This window comes from Peromyscus eremicus, chromosome 4, assembly GCF_949786415.1.
Source record: "Peromyscus eremicus chromosome 4, PerEre_H2_v1, whole genome shotgun sequence".
NCBI lineage: Eukaryota > Metazoa > Chordata > Mammalia > Rodentia > Cricetidae > Peromyscus > Peromyscus eremicus.
In genome coordinates, this window is record NC_081419.1 from 27,818,983 (window position 1) to 27,843,784 (window position 24,802).

Below are 24,802 nucleotides of genomic sequence, written 5' to 3' on the forward strand. Positions count from 1 at the left end.
CCTTTACATCCATCCCCTTATACACAGATGTATCATAGTAGCTGTGTGGGGACCCCACCCCATCTTGGCTTAGGGCTTTGGTCCACTCTCCTAGATGGTAGGCAGAAGCAGATTTCAGAGCCTGGAATGGTGAACTCATTGCTGCAGCAGCCTGGGTGCTTTGCAGCCAGGGAAAGAGCCACAGCAATGTGAAACCCGGGGAGCTGCTCAGGGAAGGGGTCGTATTCTGAAGAGAAAGACAGATAAGCCCACATTCCCTTAGGTTACTTGTTTGTTTGTTTAAAAGGCCAATTGTCCCACTTTGTTTTGGAATTGGTGATCGCATCCCACTTGTTAGTCATGCTATAATGCTGTTTTCCCATAACAACCAAGTATCATTTACTTCAAACAACCAGCCCTGGAATGCCAATGGTATGGTTTCATTTTTACTGTAATATTTTCATTTCTTGGAGAATTTATAATGCATACATTGTGTTTTGATCATTTTCAGCCCTTACTCCCCCATGTAACTCCTCTTGGATCCTTCAATATCACCCCTCCCACACACTCACAACTTCATGTCCTTGAGTCCAATCAGTGGTTGATCACGCTCCAGTAGATGACCCCACATGCAAGAATACATGATTGCATTTTAAAGATGCTAAGCATAGTTACATGACTTGCCCAGGGTCACCAAGGTGGAACTGAACTCAGATCTGCTTCCTGTTTGAAACCATGGGGACCCTGAAACTAAATGTTTCAGAATATAAATCTACCTGTATTTCAGTATACTCAAATGTAGCTTTAGAGTCCTCAAGGAGGTAAAGCAATCCACTGTGGCTCAGTGCCTTGTGCTCTGTCTGCCTCAACCCCTTGCTGAGGACTCCTCCTTTACTTTTTCTCCCAACCATTGCTATCCACTTACTTCTCACCACCCTCCAATATTTTCTCTTTCACTTCTTGGTGATGGTGTTTTGTCCCTTCTACACGTGGATGATTGACCTAAACACAAATGGTGTGTACTAACAAACAACTTCAAAAATGTTTCTCCATCAGAGTTTCTCATCTGAACCCCAGAAAAAGAAGGAATACTTCTCTGATTCTTCCAATGATAGACCAGGTTGTTATAAGTAGAATAGAAAAAAACAATGGTTTTGATATTCGTAAATGACATCTAATCCAGGAGTAATAAGGTATCAGACTTGCATGAGATAGTATGCAACTTCAATTAATAAATAAGGAAGTAAAGGCAATAAATTAAAGAATAAACCCAAATAGTAATTCATCAACTTTTTAAACATTCACACATCCATGCTATTGTTTGCTTTTTCTATAAATAGTCACATTTTCTTACCTACAAAAACTTTACCAATTAGATAACAAGGATCATTTATAACTACAGCTAAACAATAAAGTCATACTAGTAACCAGCTAAGCCTGTCTCCTCTACACAACTGGAAAAAAATATGGACAGCGAATTAGAAGTAGAATACCTTTGTCTCCATCAAATTCCTTCCCTCATGGCTCAGGGAACCCTGTGGAAGAGGAGGCAGAAAAAGGGTAAGAGTCAGAGAGGATGGAGGACACCAAGGACACAAGGCTTTCTAAACACAACAAGACCGACACACATAAGAGCTCATAGATACTGAGGCAGCATATGCAGGGCCTGCATGGGTCTGCACTACATGGGGTCCATATCTGAAAGAAATGGGCACATGCCCAGATCCCTAACCCAGAAGCTATCTCCAATTGCTAACCACTTGCAAATGAAAAAGTTTGTTTTCTTCAAGGGTGTTTGTACTGCGTGGTTTTGTGTGTCAACTTGACACAAACTAGCGTCATCAGAGAGGAAGAAGCCTCAGTTGAGGAAATGCCTCCTTGAGATCCAGCTATAAGGCATTTTCTCAATTAGTGATCAATGAGGGAGGGCCCAGCCCATGGTGGGTAGGGCCATCCCTGGTGGTCCTAGGTTCTATAAGAAAGCAGGCTGAGCAAGCCTTGGAAAGCAAGCCAGTAAAGCAGCACCCCTCCACGGCATCTGTATCATTTCCTGCCTGCAGGGTCCTGCCCTGTTCGAGTTCCTGTCCTGATTTTCTTTGATGATGAACAGCAATGTAGAAGTGTAAGCTGAAATGAACCCTTCCTCCACAACTTGCTTTTGGTCATGGTGTTTTGTCACAACAATAGAAACCCTAACTAAGATAGAGTCTCACTGGGGAAACCAGCTGATCTTAAGGTAGGCTCCATGCCCAGAAGTAGATGGTCAACAGAAAATGAACTCAAGGACATCTTTGGAGGTTCTCTGTCTCATAATGCTGTATAAGGGCCTTTCCCCCTTCATCTTACAGATCTTTTGCATATATACTATAAATTCCAGTTTTGTATTTTCATGGGTTTCCTGCGGGTACAATTGTGTATAACTTGCATCTATGTGTTTTTATGCTTTTCCTTTGGCCCCTTTCCTTCTGTTTGTTTTGTCCAATTCCAATTTGTTTGCTTTTCTTTCATCATATTTTATTTTATCATTATCCTTCAGATGTCTGTTTGTTTTCTACAAAGAGATAGAAAGGGCTGGATCTGGATGAGAGAGGAAGTGGAGAGAAACTAAGAGGAGCAGGGGGAAGTGAAATCATAACTAGAATATATTGTGTGGAAAAAAACTATTTTCAATACAATCAAAATTTAAAAAAAATAAATAAAACACGAAACATTGAAATTTCTAGAAGAAAACATTCTTCAAGACACTAGGGTATGTAAAAAACTTTCTGAACAGAACACCGGTAACCTGGAGGGGGAAAAAAAAGAATACCTTTCTATAGAATTAAGTTTTGTAAAATTTAGGGTCTCAGCCCCATCTAAAATCATCTTGAATCACCAAAGTCACTCCTTGCACATGGAAACCTCTACTTCTTAGAAACAAAAAACAAAACAAAACAATATGTTTAGTGAGTGCAGTAATTGTCACTACATGTACTTGAAAAGACAAGGTGTGTTTAAATGGGAAGTAGATAGTGTGATTTTTATTTTAAGATTCACTGCATTGCAGACCTCCAAAGTCAGCTCCATCTACTTCTTTCTTTGGAAGGTAGACAAGAGGTTGGAGAGACGGCTCAGCAGCTGAGACCACTCACTGCTCTTGTAGAGGACTTAGGTTCAGTTTCCAGCACCCACATGGCAACTGTAACTCCAGTCTAGGAGATTCAACACCATTTCCTGGCCTCTGGGGGCACTGTACACTCATGGTGCACACATACATGCATGGCTGCACATAAGATAAATTTTTTAAAAAATTAACAAAATCTTTGCTATATGCAATACAATTAAAGTCCCTAGTCCACAGAAAATGAGAAGTGGTTGCCTAGACAAAAACCTAATTCCACAGTAAACAATCAATCAACTGGCAAGAAAGAACTTCCTGAGCAAAGAAAGAAACATCCCACAAGCCAGAATTGAAGATTTAGCTCATACATCTTTGATGACATGGGTTGTTCACTTGATTCTTATTAGTAACTCAAATTCTAAACTTCTATCTCCACAAGGGTGCATTTCTTGCTCTTGTTTGAAGTCTCTTACTGTATAATCACCTCCATAAAATGATACTCTCATTGCTATGAAAATAATCAAGGTCCATTTAGCATTATTGTAGCAAAATTGTTATTGTTAGTTAGCTGCTTAACCTTTTTATGATCAAGAAAACCCTGCCTAGATTTTCTTGTTTTCAGTCCATTTTATTTCTCAGTGATTATATATTTTATTATTTAATGGTTACATGTATAATGGATATATATACAATGATTATATATGGCTGGAGAGATGGCATGATGGTTAAAAACAGTTGCTACTCTTTCAGAGGACCCAGCATCTGTTCAGCAAATTCAAAAGCAAGTTCAGTTCCCAGCATCCACAAGGCAGCTCATAACCATCTATAATTCCAGTTTCAGGGGATTCTATGCTGATGCCCTCTTCTGGCCTTCACAGGCACCAGGTATGTACACGGCACACATGCATACGTGCAAGCAAAACTCATAAACATAAAATAATTTTTACAAAGAAAGAAATATAGATGCTTAGAACAAAGAAAAACAAGAAAAGTCAATAAATAAAGAAAAGCCAAGCTAACTCTTCCTCCCTACAAGTATTCCTGCAATAACTAACTGGGGGGGGGGGGGGAAGCATGGGGATTGGTGTGTTTCAGCAACAATGGTGACAAACTAATGCCAGACAGCTGCATATAATTTTCTTTCTACTTTTTTTTAATACAGTTTTCTTTGTTAAAATGTTTTAAACATTGTTTGACTCCTTATGCCAACTAGCCAGGAATAATTTAAGTCCACTTTATAGTGCAATGTCGCCAAGGCCAAAGAGCCTGAGTCTTTTTGAAGTCTCCACATTAACAGGGTACACATGTGTAAATAAGGAAAGCCAGCTTGACAGCTTGGAGGTCTGTAGGCCTGGATCTCGCTCCCACAATGGTTGAAAAATCCCCAACTTGATTAACTTTCATAGCCTATAAAATGCTTTGAGCTCCTCCGAGCAAGATGCTATATTAATACCAAGTCTTATTATTAGGTGGTCCTGGAATTCACTAACAGTTTAGTTACTCCGTCTTGTTTCTTGGGACATGAATTTTGTTCTGGCTTGCACACATCCACCTGCAAGGCTTTAATGACATTCTGTCCAATAATTCCAATAAGCGTGACCTCTCAGGCAATGAAGAAAGTAAAACTATTCTCATTAGCTAGAAAGAGTTAAATGCGTATGCTATGACACTATCAACCCCCACCAACCTGAAGTTGTCCTGCTAAGCCACTCCCAGGTTCAGCCATATGTTACTATATTTCTTTCAGGTGGCACCTTTGGCAAGCTCCTATAATTATAGCTACTGCAAGAACAAATGCACCCAAGAAAGCACTCATATTTCCTCAGTAATTTAGCTGAGCTACCATGTTTAAATTATTGGATATAGTGAATTTCTTACATTTAATATCAGCATCAAAATCCATAATTTATTTGCCAACGAAACAAGAAATACTTACTTGTTCCTAATAATAATTAAAAAATAAACCTTACACATGTACAATCTTGCAGGCAAGGAATAGGGAATGCCAAACATAGCCAAAGGATTTGAAATTCAACTGAAAAAAAAATCAGGTATGTGCACACTTAGATGTGATTAATAACACAGAGCTGATGGTTGCTTCTCATTGAATGAATTAAATCAGACATTATATTAATTACAAGTAAATGTCCCAGCAGGAGGCCAGAGGAACAAGAGAAATTGAGAAATGGATCATCAAGGCCAAATTGAGACTAAATTGGTGGTCTGGGTTCATTAAAATCACCTGGAGAGCTTTAAAAAAATGCTGACGCCTGGGTCTTACCCCAGACCAATTCGATTAGAGCCCCAGGACGCAGAGCCAAGGCATAGTACTTTAAAGACTCCCTGGGAAATTCGAAAGTGCAGCAAGAGTGGAAAACCATCGGGCAGGACTTAGAACGACTCATTTGGCAATAAAGATAAACACATTGAAAGAAGAGCTCCCAGGTCCTAGCTGGTGGCTTTGGGAGCCAGTGAGCCAACCCAGCATGGAGGCAGGAGTTTCTGATAAGAGAGTTTTGAGAAAGGGTAGGTCCAAATACACAGACTCTAAAGTCCAGAACCAGAGCATTCCTTTTGGGGCTTTAGTCATTCTGAGCTAATCTCTTTGCAGTCATTAGAGACTTTTAATATTTAATTTTTTAATTTAAAATATTCATTGCATGTCTCGAATCTTCCCTCAACTAGACTAAGTCCCCCACAGTCTAACCATTCCTCATAAGAATCTAAATCCTTCTTAAAATTCCAAGCTCAGAAAAACCTTCATCCATAGGATGCGGTTTCCTTAGGCCAGGGGAGCGAGCTCTCCCTCCCTCCCTCTGCCTTGGTACTGGCCAAAGGCCCTAAGGTAGTCAGGGGACTGCCTGCTCTGTATGCAGGTCACATCACTGCATGCAGATGAAGCTTTTAGTCAACAGAGCGGCTAAATTTAGGTGGACGTTTTTGTCTTGCTTTGTTTTCATTTGTTTGGTTTTTATAAACTGAATAGTAATTCTATGTGTGTACATTTTTTAACTGCATGGACTTCATATTCATCCCTATTCTATTTCAGTGTATTTGTTTTGGCCTGCTCTCCCAGCCTCCTTCCTTGAAAGTTAATTATGTTTGATTAACATGATCTGAATGTGTCTGTTTCCAAGTGCCAAAGTGAAGTGTTCATTATTAGCCCTTCGGTGTGATGCACAAATTACTCCACCAAACAGCAAGAAACCAATTTGGACCCTTGGGAACAATTTAACTCAATTCCAAGATACTTCTATGCCACTTCCCTGGTATTTCTCCTACCTAAACAATTTACATGACGGAAAGACAGCATGAAATTGATCATCTAAACAAAGAAGAAAGGAATCTTGAAGCCAGAGTTTTCTATGTATCTTTGCCCAAGCCTGGGTCACCCAACATAGTCTTTGCTTCCTTTGGAGAAGTCCATCGCAAGAGACAACATTCATCTCCAATCTCCTTCTGCCCCTTTGCTCTGCACCACCATAAATTGACTTATTTCATTCCAAGATCAGAAGCTGTAACCTGTTTTTCATTATAAGCCTCATTGCAATTGAATGGAGAGGAAGGTAATCCTATTTGGAAAATGGGAGAGGAAGGCAGAGTCTCCAATTATCATTCTTCTCCAAAAAGCAGCCCTCACCTGTACCTGAACTTAACTCTGGCCAGGGCCCCCTTTCCTTGCCTGTAAGTCAGAAATTCTATTGACCCAGTTTCTTCAGCACAACTCCTAAGGAGCTGTCGAAGTACCGCCCAATACAGCATGACCTGTAAACGCTGTGTTCGGTAAGTGGCCAGGACAGCCACTCATTTCTAAAGCTTAGGAGCCATACGCTGAAAGTTTGCATCTTAATTACAGCTAGGAGAATTCCGCGTGTGTGTAAGAGTGTCTATTTTTATTTGCCAGGTTTATCTTAGATAAATTAGATAATCCAATGAGAGTTCTTTTTGCTGTTATTACTTCTCTACTGTTTTTATTTGAGACACAAAGAACCCATGGAATATCTTAAGTGGGGCTACACGCTGAAAGCCAGATCTATCTGCGTGCAAATGTGTGATGTGTGGGTGTACATGTTTAGCATGAGATTTCACCTGTTCACCTCTCTAGGTAGTGACAGCATATGACAGGGGAAGGGAACGCCGGACATTCAATAATGAGGACAAAAGGCTGTGTCACATTCCAACAGGAACTATGATGGTGGAACTGCTGAGTCACGTGACACCAACCACTTCACATTCAAATTCTGCAGTTTCTAAAAGTGTTCAGCATGCTTAATTTTCCCCCATTGCTGATATTAATAATGATAGCACTTAGCATTTCTAAAACACTTTTCATCTTCAAAGCACTATATGAACATTACCTAATTAACTAACATTAACTAATTATAATTAAACTTGCCCTGGGCTTAGAAATCAGGAGAATTTGAAGAAGGGAGGGGAGAAAGAAGACAGGGGGGAGAAAAAGAAAGCTTTCTAGACAGACAGGTTCCCCGAGTTTTCTCCGACTGAATTTTTATTCAAATTATCACAGATTTTTAAACAGTCCTTGAGATAACCTAATAGGCCTCCCCTGCTTCCCAATGGTTAAATATTGATGAGAATGATGGTAAATGGTCTCTAAAAAAAAATTATCATTTTTATACCAACCTGAATTAATAGAAGAATTTAAATGTCACTTAAAAGTGTTTCTCCAAAGCAACATGCTCTAACACATTGAGCCAAGGAAATCTCTTTTCCGAGAACTTCCCCAGCACAGACACACACACATATACACAGACACACACTCATACACAGGTATGCACACACATACACCCACACTGCTCAGTGGCGCCAGAATTCCGACTTGCAAGCTCTCAATGCAATGATCTCAGTATTCTAATTCTCGAAGCCTATTTCAGACATTTTAATGTATCTATTGAATTTCCTTTTTATTAACCTTAGCAAAAACTTTCAGTAATATTATATCCCAAGATCAAATAAAACATCCTGTTTCCATAATTCCTAGACAGAAAAGCCATATAATCAAATGAGTCTATTTGGATGCTTTTGTTCTATACACTAAATTTATACTTGACGAATTAGGTGGGGAATCGGGCTTGAGGTTTCTTAAAAGTTCTCTGTTTTCATTCTTGAAACATCTAGATGAAATATGTAACTACGCTTGACTGGAAGCTATGCTATGGCTTTGTTCTAGTCAGGACTTGCTGAGGCTCCGTCCTAAAGCTTAGTATACTACGAGTTCTGTATTGCAGAAAAATTTAACATTCCCACTTTGCTCCTCTTCAAAGGTCAATGCTTAAGAGGATGGCTGTGAAAAACATGGCGAAATGGCATAATTTGTCTTGATTTGGGTTTCAGTTTCATTTCATGCTGTTTGCTTGCAGTAGTAAAATCATCCTGTTTCCAGCAAGAAAGCCGACCTGTGGAACGTGGCAGAAAAATCATTACAACACGCCTGGATCCTTAGAGGTTTGCTTGCTTTAAAGACCTCCATGCTTGAAGTGGGTATGATCTTCACTCCTCAGCGAGTCTCAGAGAGGAACAGATACCCTCCTCGGCTAATAGTGCTTACATTCCAATGCCTCTTATCAACCACCTAAGATAATAATGTGTGTCATTTAGCTCTGCTGAATTTGAACTTTTTATTGTACCCCTCCAACCTCCGTATAATGAGAGTCTGCAGGCCCTACTGCCCTCTGATCACTTTTACCTTCTGACTATCCACATGCCTCCCTTCCTGAGAAGGCATGCCTTGTCTTTCTCCCCTGAAGCCTGAATTATATATTATCAGAGGTTATAGAAGGCGGGGCATGAATGGAAGCTAGGATGACCATCAAAAGAACCCCGTAAGAAGCCACCGCAGGACACATAGCACCAGCAGAGTTGTCTTTTTTCAGACAGAATCCTTACTTAGGCTTATGCTTTACAGCACACAACCATATTTGAGTTCTTTGCTCTTTTAAGAGGACTATCTTTTGATTCGTTTTGATTTACAGTTTTTGGGGTCTGTGTATGTCAATGTCTGTGTGTGTGTGTGTGTGTGTGTGTGTGTGTGTGTGTGTGATATTTTTGATAGCAGAATTAATTCAAGGCTTGGAAAGCATCCAATATCAAAGAAAACTGGATTATAGAGAACTCATGTCAGGTTGTAAGAAGGAGGAGCTCTTGGGTATACCTCCACCCTAGTCATTACAGCCCTCAAGAAATAAGAGACAAATAAGAGGAACCACAAAAAAAAAAAAAAATCAAAAGAGAGCATAATTTTGAAGAAAGTTATTTAAAATCCCCTCTCAATAAGGCTAATGGCATGTGCCATTTTTATTTGATGGCCTGAGGCAAAGTCATCTAACAATGCTTTATGCTCTTTATTTTTCAGCTGCTGCCAGGAAGTCATGCGGCTCCTTGTGGCATCTGAGGAAGACTCAGTTTCCAGTGTGCATGGATTTGCAAAAGCTTGCTCTGCTACCCCAAAGCTTCAGAGAGATTTACCCCACAGGGTGGAAACTTCATTTCTGAACCCTGCCTACTTGCTGATCCAAAATCCTTCACACTCTTGATAATTGCTTTACAAAATTTCAGTTTCCAATGGAATAAAATCAGCTCAAGCAACAGGCAGCTTTCCACAAGGAGACTGTCTTCAGATACTCTCTTTGTTTAGGAAAAAAAAGAAAGTTAATATTCTAAATACCATGAGCACTGACCCTAACAAAATACAACAAATGACGAAGATTTGTACGTAAAGGTAACGCAAACCCAACATATATTTTTGGAAGCCAAAATTCCCTGTATATAGGTTTGATACCCAGCCACAGTATTTTGCATTATTTAAATTCACTGACTAAACATGGCGGTTTCTGCTGAAAACTCAGGAAGCTGTGATGGGCAGGATCCCCACACTTGTGCCTTTGATCTGTTCTGCTTGAGAGAGGATGAAGACTTTAATTAGAAGTTGAGTTTTGAATAACTTTTTCTGCATAAAGGTAAAATAACTTCAAAGGCTGGAGCCTGTCATCTTTCAGATCAAGCTTGTTTACTTGGGGGCTCTGAAGCAAGGAAGGACCCTCCGTGGGAAGACAGGGAGTGGGAGGACAAATTTAGGACTTTGATTCTTCTAGATTTCAGAATGTCTGAACATACAACAATCTAAGCCATTCTCCAGGAGTGTACCATTCTCCAAGAGAGCTCTTGCTGTAAACCTCCTCTAACCTATAATTTTCATCAAAGCTGGGGTCAGAAGCCAACCCAAGAAGTTATGGGCAGAATAGGGGAAACTGAGGACTTGAGTATATTTAATGAATGAGCCAAAACAATCTCTGAAATAACTGTTAGATGCTATATTTCATTTATGTGTCTGCCCCCCCCACCAAAAAAGGCATTAACAATAAATTCTATACATTTAAATGGAAAATGTTCTTGGAATAGTAGTACAAGGAACCCAGGACTAACTGAAAGGATCATTCCAAAACTACAAGAAAAAATGTCAGGAACACAAACATAAATTAAAAATGCATGATATGCCTCAGAGTGGTGGTTTTGCAAAAAATGTTAAAAAAAATATATATTCTCAGTGTTTGTTTGGCAATTGCAAATACTTGAAACAAATATGGTTAGTAAATGAACCAACGATTTGCTACATTTGAAGAAATCTGTCTTTACCCTGAATGCATCTATTGGCAAAAATCTGATTTTTATTTTCCATTGGTACAACTTACGTGATGATTCCAAAATGACCAGTGATGATAATGGAGGTTTTCTGGTCTTAGCAGGCATTAAAAATTACAAGCCTTAAGCAACAGGCAACAGAAAAAAGTATTCTCACTACATCTATTTTCTTTGTTGAATATTACATACTCCAAAAATGAGCAAACAGCAACCTGCCCAAGTTCCCTCACTGAAAGTCCACAGAGCAGTATAAGTACAGACTGAAGTTCTAAACCAAGCCAAAATCAACTTGCACAAAGAAGACAAATGGCCCAGATAGGTGCTTCTGACCTGTGGTGTTTGCAAGAGTTAGAAGACACCCAAAGGGCTAAGAAACCTCAGAATTTCTCAGGTGTTTCTATGACCCCACTATTCAACAAACTTGCCTCATACAGAGACCACTGAGAGCTGAGAGTAGTCAGTTCTTTCTTTCTTTCTATTTTTTTTTTTGTTTTGTTTTTTGTTTTTTTTTTTTTCCGAGACAGGGTTTCTCTGTGTAGCTTTGCGTCTTTCCTGGAACTCACTCTGTAGCCCAGGCTGGCCTTGAACTCACAGAGATCCGCCTGCTTTTGCCTCCCAAGTGCTGAGTTTAAAGGCATGTGCCACTACCGTCCAGCCCTCAATTCCTTTCTAAGAAATAAAAATAGACATTCTTGACTTACTAATTTTGAGAGTATTAACAAATTTAACACTCTCTTTTCAATGGGAGACTTATTCATAAGTCTTTCCAAAGTGCACCTTGTAGGGCTAGCTGCTTTTCTCTGAAGAAGTGCCTAGTGTGAGGACCAGCTATCCTGTCCAATTACCAGGCATATTTGAGAGATGCCTGTCTGGTGTCACTGTTGGTGTTTACTTATTTTCTGCGTCCCAGCATCCAGGAACACAAGTGCTGGAGGAATCTTCACTATTGGATCCCACATCTCTCTATTCACAGGGGAGAAGATGGTTCTGAATTACTATCACCATTTGATCCTGTCCCTTAAATATCTTAAGAACACTGTTTCAAAACTCGATTCAATGCTGTTGGAAGCACTGTTGTCAACATCGGGAAGGTGCTTATTTAAAGTGCCTGCTCTCCTGGACCCAGGTCTCCTACCTTCCCAGAGCTGCAGCCAGCAAGTTGCCATCCATTTTATTTCACGATACTCATGTATAAATGAAGAGGTCTAGTTGGTTGAGAATACCAGAGCCCATACTAGATGCTCTGATCAGTGACAGGTAAGGCATGTGGATAGACAGGTTCTTGATGTTGTTTATACCTTGCTTGGCATCTGTTAATTCTTTTCAGAGGATGCTGATGCTCTGGGATACTTATCTGTGTCTGTGGACACCATTTTAACTGGTGTCTTAGCAGAATGAACATCTTACTCAGGTGGTTGAGTGTTTGTTCGAAGAGAAACATGCTATTCAGTGAGTGCTCCATTTACAAGCTCAAATTATTTGGTTCTGAGAAATTAGATCTCTCTGTTTTCACTCAATAAATTTTTCATTGCATTTTTGTGCTTGAATTAATTATTGGTTTGTTTAATAACAAATATAATCATTTGAATTACTTCATAGATTTTAGGAAAGGGATGAGTTGTCAATCAGGATATTATTTTCAGAGCACTCTCAACCACCTCTCTTAGTTATCTTCCCATTGCTGTGCAGACACCATGGCCAAGGCAACTTATAGAAGGAAGAGTTTATTGGGGGCTTCTTACAGTTTCAAAGGGTGAGCCCATGACCATTCTAGCAGAAAACACGGCATCAGACAGGCAGGTATGGAGTTTGAGTATTAGCTGAGAGCTTACATCCTTATCCCCAAGCATGAGGCAGAGAGAGAGAGGGCTAACTGGGAATGGCATGAGTTTTAAAAACCCAGTGACGTAACTCCTCCAGCAAGACCATGCCTCCTAATTCTTCCCAAACAATTTCACCAACTGGGGACCTTACATATGGGCCAGTGGAGGCCATTCTTATTCAAACTGCCACATCATCCTATCACTACCCCTCAACCATCCCACCACTACCCCTTATTGCCTCTCACTACTCCTCAACTACTCTTCACTACCCCCACCCAACCCTCACTACCCCTTAACCACCTTATCCCTACTGCATACCCACCCCTCACAACCCCTCACCCATCCCACTACTACCCCTTACTCACCTCTTATTACCCCTCAACCACACCCACAACCCCACCACCCTTTACTCACCCATCACTACTACTCACCCAACCCACCCACTACCTCTTACCCTGGCCTAACTAGTACTTATCTCTATCTAGTATAAACTTCTTATTTTTATCATTATGTATTTCCTCTACACATGCATTCTTCTTTCAAAGTGGATTGGGACTTTGTGAGACTTAGAATTTTGTTTGTATTATTTACCTTTATGTGTCCAATGAGTAGGAAAACACCCAGCACATTTGTGGGTACTCAATATTACAAACTGAAATACATAATTTACTTTAGATTATTTCATGGTCTATTATAAGATATTAATAATTACACCATTAAACAGTCCAAAGTGTGTGTTTACACACATTTTATCTCAGGCAAAGGAAAATATGACAAAAGGAAAGAGGAACAGCAACATCTGGAGACCAGAACCTTCCAGACCCTTGCCAGTCAGGAAATGTGGCTTGAGGACCAGCCGCATAAACATCACAAAATGTTCACACCCACACTTTCAAAAGTGTACACCCTCAGGCCTTGCCTAGAACTTGGCGAATCACAATCACTATTGAGCAAGATGCCCAGTGTTCAAACACATAGCAGACTGTAGAGATACTAGGCACTACTGCAAGATCCTACACAGAAAACGGTGTTTGGTTGACGCCAACAAAATGCCCTCCCTGGCTCTACCCTCCCTACCACGGGCTTCCAGCAATCACCGGACAGTGCAAGGAAAGTTGGTACTGATGGTTCCTTCAGATCTCCAAGGGCAACACTGATACCCCAAGACTCTAGGAACACTTTTCTTGCTCAGTGATGCTTAAAAATTCCTTTAAGAAGGAAAAAATAATTCTTTTCTTTTCCAACCAGAAAATTTTAAAAATGTAAAAACTGTTAGAAAAGATAATGTAATAATCTTTAATAATAATAAAGACAGAAACTTAATCATACTAAGTTGAGATCAACAAGAATAAAAGACATCAGTATCTGTGAGTCTTTGTAGGAAAGGAGAAGTTGGGAGAAGGGGGGGATAGTCGATGCTTTTACGTTATACACTAGGGAAATAATACGACAGAAAGTAGGGTGTAGGAATGAGAAATTTAAGGTCCTAACAGTTTTTGTACAGGAAAGTCTATGTACTTTGAATCAAAAGAAAATAATATATTCTTGTTCACATAAATTCATAAAGTTTAAAAAATCCTAACTTTGTGGAATAAAGTGCTTCATTCTTACAGTTTTGGCAATCTAAGCAATGTCCAATAACCCCAAACAATTTGTAGCCCACTGCTCTACATCCTGGTGTGGAAGATGGTGCCCCAGGAGGCATGTTGAGAATGAGAACACTAGGGCATTGCCATTTGGAGGAATCAGGGTAATGAAAGCGCCTTTTCCGGGAACTCAACCTGCTACCAGCTGATAGTCATCGTAAGAGGTACTTTGCTATAAATCACTGTAATTTAAAAACCAAATGCTTTAAAACTCCTTTTGCCAGATCAAATCAAACTTGCTCTCAGTTGGTGGAAGGCCCAGATGTGAGTTTCATAGCACACATCAATTACTATCTAGTCCATCACTTGTAATGACTGAATGTGCTCAGTGCCGTCCCAGAGCCAGTGTCATGGAAACAAATAACAGCACCTAGGTGGGAATGGAATAGAAAAATGTCCTAGTCATTGTCTGCAAGGCATGAATTGAGCATATATAAGCACACGCTCTGCTTGGCCTTTTAATCTCAAACCATATCATCTCTAGAGCTATTTAAAGCATAAGCTGTAAGCAGCCCAAGTTGTTGCCATGGCAAAATGTCAATTTCTCTACTAGCTCCTAGGACACTTATCTGGTAATAACCAAAATTTTCCAAGCAGTGGTGTGTCTGCTAACACGCTCATTAACCTCAGTGACAGACACTTATGTCTTCTTCCCCATGAGAAGTGTCAGTTTATTTGTGTCCTTTCACATCATAGGGTACTTTCAACCGACAACAAAACCACAAGTCTAGAAAATAAGAATAAGCTTACATCAACATTAAATCATACCATATGCCTCCAGGAAAAAAAAGTATTGTCACAGCAAACTCTCTAGTCTGTTGCCACTCTGGGGGAGTGTGTCATATGGGACTTCATTTCTATCTAGGCTTATCTGATTGGCCCCTGGCGAACTATTCTAAGGGGCTGAGTAAGAATCAACATATCTTTAGTGGTATTGCAATTTATTTAGGGTGTACTCTATGCTGGGGACTACTCTATATGTTTAATGTAGTAGCTTCATCCTTATAAATTTGGAACATGACAGGTACTTTTATAATTTGTTTTACAAATGAAAGAACTGAGGTCAGAGTGGTTAAGGAACTTGTGTGAGGTCATACAACAAATTGTGTTGGGGGCTTAATGAATTAGCTATCCTACCCTTCCTTGTTGCATGTCTTATGTTCTGACACATACAAACACACTCCCACCAGTCCAGCTCCAATGTTGTCAGAAAGAAAGCCAAATAAATATAAGAGCTACACTGGCAACAATCCTTGCATCATTCACTTCAGCAATCTAAAAATACTATGCATAAGGTTGGCACTGTACATCCCCAGGTCTGTGCTATGTTTCAGAGCTATGAGGTATAACTAGAAGCCAGTGAATTCCAATACTCTACTTGAGGAGATGGTCCGGAGAGCATCATTGCAATTCTTGACAAATCAGCAAGTGAAGTCATACATATACAAATAGAGTAGAACAAGAGCTTTTCCATTTCCATAACCAGAAATTGTGTGGGTCACTCAGGGAAATTAAAATCTGAATCCTTTCAGAAGCTTTGGTGAATCGGTCACTCTATGTTGTCCTCATGATCATCTGGGTATGTGGTAATATGCCCCCATGTCAAAGAGGCCTTTTTTCTTTCACTTTCTTGTCCTGACATTACACCATATGGTGTGAGCCAAGTGCACTTGTATGCAAAGTGTGTTCTGAGTAAATGAGCTAACAAAGTCTTCCATACACAATGGTTCTTGTTTCAACTTAACTGTGAACACTAAATTGCTGCAAACACCCAAATAACAGGGCTGCTAATGAGGAGACTTGCTCATAATGCATCATACTATCAACTCTAATGTTCAGCCATAATGGTTATTATTTATTGATATCTTATGTGTATGCAAAGCAGTGGCTGAAGCCAAAAACTAGCCTTTTATCAGAGCCAAAGTTTATAAAATTGTGAATATTTATCTCCTTGGATAATTTAAAAAATTCTTTTTACTCCAGATCTCTGTGGTTTGAGACATCTTGACAGAAAAGCAGAGGCTGAGACTTAAAGTCAGAATGCTGTCTATATGAGAGTAGAACAAATTTACAAATGAAAACTTGTAGTGCTGGTAGGTACTGAGACAACTGGGCACTTTCATTCATCATCAATGGGAATGCCTTTGATCCAGCCTTTGGGAGAGGAATCTGGCATGACATTAAAATTTTAAAAGCTTATATCCTTTGACTCAGCAGGTCTGCTTCTGGGAATCAGTCCCATAAAAATTAAAGTACCAGTACAAATGACATGTGTAACAACGATGTTTGTTGCAATTGTGTTGTTAGGAATGGCAAAAAATGTTAAGCAACTTATGTGTCTACAATGATAGACAGGGTCAATAGACTGTAATGCAACCTTATGGTGACAGTTATCATCGGACTATTAAAATAATGAGTCCTATTCACATGTCTGCTTGAAGACATATGCACAATATAGTATGAAGTAGAAATTCTAGTTGCAAGGAAGGATAGGTTGGAAGACAGACACACACATACATAGCTTGATCACATCGTTAAAAGAAGTATAGGGATTGAGTTCTGGCTTTGCAGTTTAAGTGATCTTGTCTTCTATTTCTTATCTCCACAATAAAAGTAATATTTGTAAAGATCGGATGAGGTAATGATAAAAATTATTTAGCGAGCACTAAAAAGTAACCAAATGCCATCAAAAGATACCGTTATAATATGTTCTTTCTCAGGGCTGGAGAGGTGACTCAGCAGTTAAGAGCACTTGTTGATCTTCCAGGGGAGCTGAGTTTAGTTTCCTGTACCCATGCAGAAGTTACAAGCATCTGTAACTCCAGCTCCAGGATATCATTTTCACAATATTAATTCTATAATCCACAAACATTACAGGTCTTTCCCTTTTCTAATGTCTACCCCAAACGCTTTCTTGAGAGGTTTGAAGTTTTCATTTTAAAACTTATTTTTATACCCACAGGCAAGTGTGGCTGTCACTCTGTATCAAATAAATTTTTCTTTGCAGAAGATAGACCACTACGGAAAGCCACAACTGTTCATATGCAGAACCATCTGATTGCAGAGAGTCCAGCCCCAATGGGCACATCTATAACACAATTCCTGCACTCAGGCAATATCAAGAAACAGGAGATAGAAAGATTGTAAGAGTCAGAGGAAGTCACAAGCCACATGACAAAGCATAGATTTATAGAAATGGGTTAATTTAAGATGTAAGAACTAGCTAGCGAAAAACCTTCCATGGCCATAGTTTAAAAAAAAAAAAAAAAGTCAGAGGACCAGAAAGTCTGCTGTGAAATTGTGTTTTGTAGAAATGACAGAGAAGCTATACTCATGATACCTCAACAAGTTGACTCCTTCACCAAGACCTGAATGATATCAATACCAACAGATATGTTAACATTTGAGGGGAGAATCTCACCCTGAGTCCCACCCTTAGATATGGAACTATATGCAACTAAGGACTGCTGAGAAAGGAAAAATAAGTCTCTCCCAGGGATGAACCTGAGATCATAGACACAAGGAACACTAAATCAACCCAGCAAGTTGTATATTTGTATTTGTTTGTGTGTATAACAATAATAATCAAAGAAACAGAAGCTATCAAAGTTGAAAGGGAGTGAGAGGCACATGGGAAGGGCCTGAGGGAGGAGGGGGAAAGAGAAGTGACGTAACTATAAATCGGTTAAAATAGAAAAGAGAAAAGAGGTGGCCTCATGTAAACCTGAGATTTAGGCTCCAACAAGTCCTCCAAAGGAAATACTGACTTGCAAAGTCTTATTTTAGAGCTATCTATGCTAATATCAACTGTCTCCCTAGGTCTCCAGTCGGGTGTAACCAGATTCACAAGAAAGAAAACAAATGATGAAGTTTAGTTAATACCATTGCAGATTAACCATCCCAAGCCAGAAAAATCAGTGCTCAGGTTCCCCCAAGGAGCTATGCAACCCATTCAATACTTTCAGACTAACAAGATTATGTTTATTTTGATGGGCAGTTAAGCAGCAGATCATAGGAGATAATAGCCTTAAAGGAAGATGGTTATATTAGGAAGAGTTTTCACTTTTTAAAATCAATGCATCCTCTCTTTGCATAGATTTCTTTCTTAGAGATTTTAATCACATGATAACACAATCTTATATTGTGTCTCTGGGACCTGATGACCTGCACATCCATCCTAGCTCTACTTCATTCCAGGATGTCTAACCCTAGACAGTAGCTTTTTTTATGTCTCAGTTCTTTCATTTGCAAGTGGAAATAATAATAATGTCTACCACTTAGGACTGTAATGGTTAAATGAATTAAAATATTAAAGGGCATAAATATATTACTTAGTAGTTACTAAATAAATATGAGTTGTTACTATGCTAGTCTCTTTGTTTAATAAGTTTATATTCTTTTCCACATTGATTATGTCATTTGCATAACCACTATTTTATTGATGGTTAGTAGTACAAAGGCATACAATGAGTGTGCTGTAACTCAGCTGGACATCATTCCAAATAAAGGAGTAGTGACTGCCTATTACCAATGCCCCCCCCCCGCCCCGTAGTTTATATTTATAAATATCTTAACATTTTATACAGCAATTATTTGTGTATCTGAAGATTTACTTATTTTACTATGTGTATATGAATGTTTAGCCTGCAGGTATGTGTGTGCACCCCTTATATGTCTGTTGTATTCCCTGGAATTTTGAGGTACAGATGGTGGTTGTGAGCCATCATGGCAGGGCTAGGCATGGAACCTGGGTCCTCTGGAAGAACAATGAGTATGCTTAACTGCAGAGCCATCTCTCCATCCCTTTTTCTGTATTCTTGATTATGTCTTGGTTAAGCTATACTCCTAGAGAGAGGTTAGAGGAAGAATACAGCAATCTTTAGGTGTAGTGATCCATATTGAAAGTAGGACTTGAGGTTATGACTACATTGTTACTTATTCATTTCTGAACCCCTTTTAGAACTTAGCATTAAGCTCTTCACCCAGCCATTCAATACCCACTGAGATTTATTCTCTAAATTAATTTAAGAAATATCATTATAAAAATTTTCCATACTAAAATTAATCTACAAAATTAATCTATAAAAATTCAAATTTTTATAATTCAAGTCCCCTAAGCAAATCACTTCATTTTAGAGCCATGTTACTAATAAGACAAATCTGAACTAAAAAAAAAAATCCAGGAAAACCTACTTTTCAATGACATTTTTAGAACATCAAATTCCCCCTATGAATCATATGTTATAAACTATGCACCCCTAAACATTTAGTTCCTCTGACTCATTCTGAAATACCCTAACAACTTCTCCATGGAAATTCAACATTTCCCAATACTGTAAAATCATCCTTGTCTCTAATTAATTAGTTCCCTTCACATTAGCAAAATGCAACAGTGATGGTCTCTTGTATCTACGGATTCTGAGATAAAGCCACAACTGAGATCCCCCTTTGCCTACTTCCCTAAGCTTTCTCATTTTCAGGTGTGCCCTTCTCAAACCTAACACTGGACTTTCCCCTTCCTCTTTCCTTGCCACTGCTCACCATTGCTCTCAGATGGCATTTTATCCTTCAAAATGTCAGCAGCTGTATAAAACATTGTTTCCATCTATATTAGAAAGGGGGTGGAGTATGAAATTGGACTACATCATCATAGAGGCTGGGGTGTCCCAAGATTTTCAGATGGCCACCAACTAACTAAAGAACCAGGAGAGTCAGTGGTATAAGTTCAAGTCTAAGAGCTGACAAACTTGAAACCCCCCCCCCAAAATTTCAATTTTAGTTTGAAGTCTGAAATAGACCATGTCAGCTCAAACAGTCAATGCAAAGCATTGACGGTTACTTGAGAACCTGTTAGATAGTCTATGATTTTTTTTTTAACCTTCACTAGGTTGGATACAGAACACCCACATTAGATAGAGCAATTTGCTTTCCTCAGTTTCCCAGCACATCCAGAAACACCCTCAAAAATGCATCCAATACTTTGGCAGCCCAGGCAAGCTGAAATGTGAAACTACCTATCACACCATCTGTAGAACCCATGCCCTCTGTGTTCTACCTTTGGGGTCTGCTTGAATAATTGCACCCACATTCTCTAATTTTTGTGGACTGATACAGCCTTCCAAAACATAGCCAGTTTCCCCATTACTCTTCTCTCTAACACGCCTGGGATGCTGCACTGTGCATGGGCTCACTGTACACTCCTATCACACAGGAGAAAAGATCTTGGATCTGGAACGATTACTCTCAGTGGCTCTTTCCCTTATTGCCAGTTATTACCACTACCATCCTCCTACTCCCCTGCTTCAAAATCTAAAATTCATTCCTTTGAGTATTTTTATATTCTATTGCTACGAATCACACTGGGCTGTTGGTCTTTCAAACTAACAAGTTTCCTTACTACCGATCATTGAATTAATTAAACTTCCAAAAAGTTTGCCCTTTATTTTGTCTAGCACATGAGTGGCACTCAGGGATAGAGCATTTACAGTGGGAAAGCAAGAAGAGAGCTCATTTAAGTCATCGTGAAAAGCACTTCAAAACCTCATACCTTCCAAGTAGACCCTTACTGACCATAACCAACCTTTTAGCCCGGACCAAGTAAGTGACTTCAGAGACCTGGAAACTTTATCTCTGTGGCCTTGTGTGAACCAAGGCTAAATTTGAAATTAAAGTCATCCTTTGAAACCTCACTGGAAATACTAACAGTTTCGCTGCGATGAGTCTCTGGTTGGCAGAATGGCAAGTCATTTATCCTCTCTGCTCTTGCTTCCTCATATGTGAAATGAGGAACCCTGACTCACGTCACACGATGGCTGCATGTGTTTAATTGATTAGCACACATCTGAAATACAAACTCATATACCTTTGCTCATTCCCCTAAGTAATCAGTGTTCCCTGCCCAATAGAATCCACATGTTTTCTTAAAATTATGTCCCTGTTCTGATCCATAATAAAATTTCATCATCACACGCAAACACTTTCCAAACCCTGTGTAGACTTTAGTTTCCTGTTTTAATATTTTCATTGCTCTAGTTGTTGAGGTTTCATATTTTCCTTATCAAATACTCATTGAGGTGCTTGTTTATCACAGAGAACTTCAGAGGTCCATGCCAAAAGACTATTTCCCACTAGCACATATCTAGTCAAAGAGCCCACATCAAACTCAGTTTTACTTTCCCTGCTCCCAAACACCTTCTGTGGCTAGACAAGAGACGATGGAAACCTCATCTCAGAACAGCCAACCCTGCCAGGCACACTGCCATCTGTCCTACTGGAGACTGCCAAAAGCTCATTTCACCATGATAAAGTTAGTTCATCAAAACCCCTTTCATATTAGTGAAGACTAAGAACGGTCGTGGTCCCTACCTGAGTGTCTTCAAAAAGGGGAGCACACCCAGAGGAAAACAACTGATGCATAAAAATGATGTGTTCAGAATCTACTTCCTTCCTTTCTTTCAAAACACACACACACACACACACGGGGCGGGGGGCATGGGAGAGAGATTCAGTCTACGTGATGAAGAACAGTGCTCTTAAGAAAATGAATCAAGTTGGGCATTGATGGCACATGCCTTTAATCCTGGCACTCAGGAGGCAAAGGCAGGCAGATCTCTGAGTTCAAAGCCAGCCTAGTCTACAGAATGAGTTCCAGGACAACCAGGGCTACACAAAGAAACCCTATTTTGAAACAAACAAACAATAGATAAATAAGAGAGAGAGAGAGAGAGAGAGAGAGAGAGAGAGAGAGAGAGAGAGAGAGAGAGAGAGAGAGATGAATCAGATATCTTCAGGCACACTTACAGCGAGGGCCTGAAGTCAGAAAGAAGATAAACCAAAGTAGTCTCAAGAAGGGAAGGTTGAGGCCAAGAGCTTCTGTTTGAAATACCCAGTGAGTGAATGATTATCCAACTCAAAAAAGCGAACTGCCCTGTAGACATCAGAGTAAGAAAGTCTTGTAGGTATGTAATGCTGAACACGCTTGATCTCTTTCTACTGCAAAATCCAAATCACTAACTAGGAAAGCTTCTTAAGCTCTCTTTCTCTAAGTGACACTTTATTAATTAACCTGTGTAAATTATACCACTGGTGATCTTACATATTTCTCCTAAACAGAATGTCAGGACTGTGCTTGAACAGTGTGATCATCCACGTGGTAATGAACATTTACTTAAAGAAGTTATGGAGTACTTATCCATGCTTCTCTAAGAAAGCTTTCTAAAATAAGTTCTTCATTGTGCCCATGGAATTTGCTTCCTAACTAAAGAGTTTATTCCTCTATAAATACATTGCCACTGAAAAAATACATTAACAAAATGAAATACTGACGATTAAAAAGAAGAAGAATTTTAAAATGTGGCTAAATAAGCAAAAGCCAGAGGCCCAACCACAACACTAGGAACTGAGGTCAGAGCTGACTGGAAACAGTGATCAGTCCACCCGTCTTCGTGTTCTGCTTCCTATTTGTTCCTTCGCCCTCCGTCCTCAGCTTCCTTCTTTGATTTGCTTGCTGACAGCTGGTGGCTCTCAAATTTAGTGTGTACCAGGATTGACTAGAAGCTTATTAGACGAGATCTAATATGGTTGCAAGAGGTCTGAGGTGGGCCTTCAAAGACCCTTTCCACCTAATTCCAAGGACTACATCTGGATAAGCACTTCTAATATAACAAATCAGCTTAGTCCAACAATTACGATGTGCTTGCCAATATGTGAATGTCTCCATGATGAGTCAGCTGGAAGATATATTGATATGAATTCTTGCCTTTATGTATTACATATAGAGGAATATCAAGTCACATTGGGCAGAAGAAAAACAGGCATGAAACGCTATAAGAGAGCCCTCCAGCAAGTATTTGTTGTATATTTGCTGTGTACTGAAAGGTACTAAGTTAGGCTCAGAACACAATAGAGAAGAAAAGAAAAGAAAATGTGGTCTCTGTTCTTATTTACATGTAGATTGGGAAACAGATGATTGAGTACTGAGCTAAGATTACAGAAATAAATGCCAGAAGTATGAAGAAAGAGTTCATTAGCTCGGACTGGTGGAAGAAAGCATTAAGTAGACTGTGAGCATGGAAACAAAAATGTATATATTCCTCCTTCTGGGTAGAGGGATTCTCCTAGTAGAAGATGTATGTGCAAGTCCTAAGAGCTGTTGTCCAAAACTGTCCGTCTTTCTTCCTTCTAATTCCTGCAGGATTTTGTGTTTTCACTCCCTTCAGCATAAGGTCTGGTCCAATAGCTTGTTTTTCTAAAGCAAGACATCACCATAGACCTCTTGCTGGACATCTTAGGAGACACATGCAATTAACCATACTCTGTTTCCCACTGGTGAGGTGACTCATGGGCACACATACTAGATGGATGAGCAAAGAGCAATCAAGTTAAAAAAAAAAAAAACTAGCAAAATCCCTGAAGTCAAAGAAGATCCTGGCTTTCATGAAGAATAAAAAGGGATTAATGTGGCCCGACAAGAGCATTTTCAGGGAAATGAATGCAGTACCAATTGAGATCAGAGATGTAAAAGGCAGATATTGTAGGCTACATTAAGAACTATTAATTTAATTTATCTAAAATGGAAGGTAATTGCAATATTTTAAGCATGGGAGTGATGCAGTGTTATTCATGCTTTCAAAGATAACTGCGTTTGCACCTAGAGAAGGTCAACCATTGATTCGGGTAAATCTCAAAAGAGATTTTTGTTAATTGGGTCTAGCGTGACTCTTACTTAAATGGTACTTTCATAGTAGACACATCTTATCAACATAACCTCATAGGAGACACAAAGTGCCATCCCTGGTTTCCCATAAAAGCCCAGTGACAATTTCCCATGGTAGGGGAAAGCCAATAGATGATTGCAAGGTTTTCTTGGATCTATTGGTGGTCAACCTGTATTTGGAAGTGAAGTACCCTATCACCAGGTTTCATCATAGTAGTAAAAATGAGCCTTGAATTCTGGCCATTGGCAGTGTCTCAGCTCAGCTGTGTTCCTAATTAGGAAACAATCCCCTCCTTTATGTCCTCTTTCCTTACCTTACCAAATCCTAAAATGTCGTTGAGGTTAAAATATGTCCCTTTTCAAACAGAGTCGTCATATATGACAGCATAGTCTCTAATATACACCCGTGATTGAGAATTACAATGTTGTTGGGATTTTTACAGCAGAAAGTATCCTTTTGTTACTAGGTGATTTCTGTTTCTATGGATACGCTCAGAATGCATTTATTTGGATATGGCCCTGCTGCAGTACTGTTGGACTTGAAACTTTCTCCCTTAGATAAAATAGAGTTCCACTGACTGACTACATCCCTAATCTTCCAGATCACACAGTAGTAGAGGAAGCCAGTGTGACATAGTACAAAGGGTTGAAGAAGCCTCTAATATACAGTATGTAATGTCTACTTCCCAGGATTAAATTACCACAGCAAAAGAAGTATTTTCTCTATTTCTAGCACACAGAAGGCTGTCAGTAAATGTTTGTCATTCCTGAATAGCTTCCTCAACAATTAAGATAACAATTCTCTTTCAAATGAAACCACACACAAATTACCAAATTGTCTTAACTAAAGAGTACAGGTTTACAGTGGGGCTCAGAACAT

The 24,802-nt window shown here is 39.4% G+C and overlaps 1 long non-coding RNA gene across 1 annotated transcript; it reads right to left on the bottom strand.

Moving 5' to 3' along the window:
* LOC131908057 (uncharacterized) lies at positions 1–24,376 on the bottom strand. Its single transcript, XR_009378532.1, has 3 exons — positions 24,237–24,376; positions 1,473–1,514; positions 1–90 (listed from the first exon to the last, which is right to left on the bottom strand). It is a non-coding gene; the product is annotated as an uncharacterized LOC131908057 (long non-coding RNA).
* Positions 24,377–24,802: the final 426 nt, after the last annotated feature.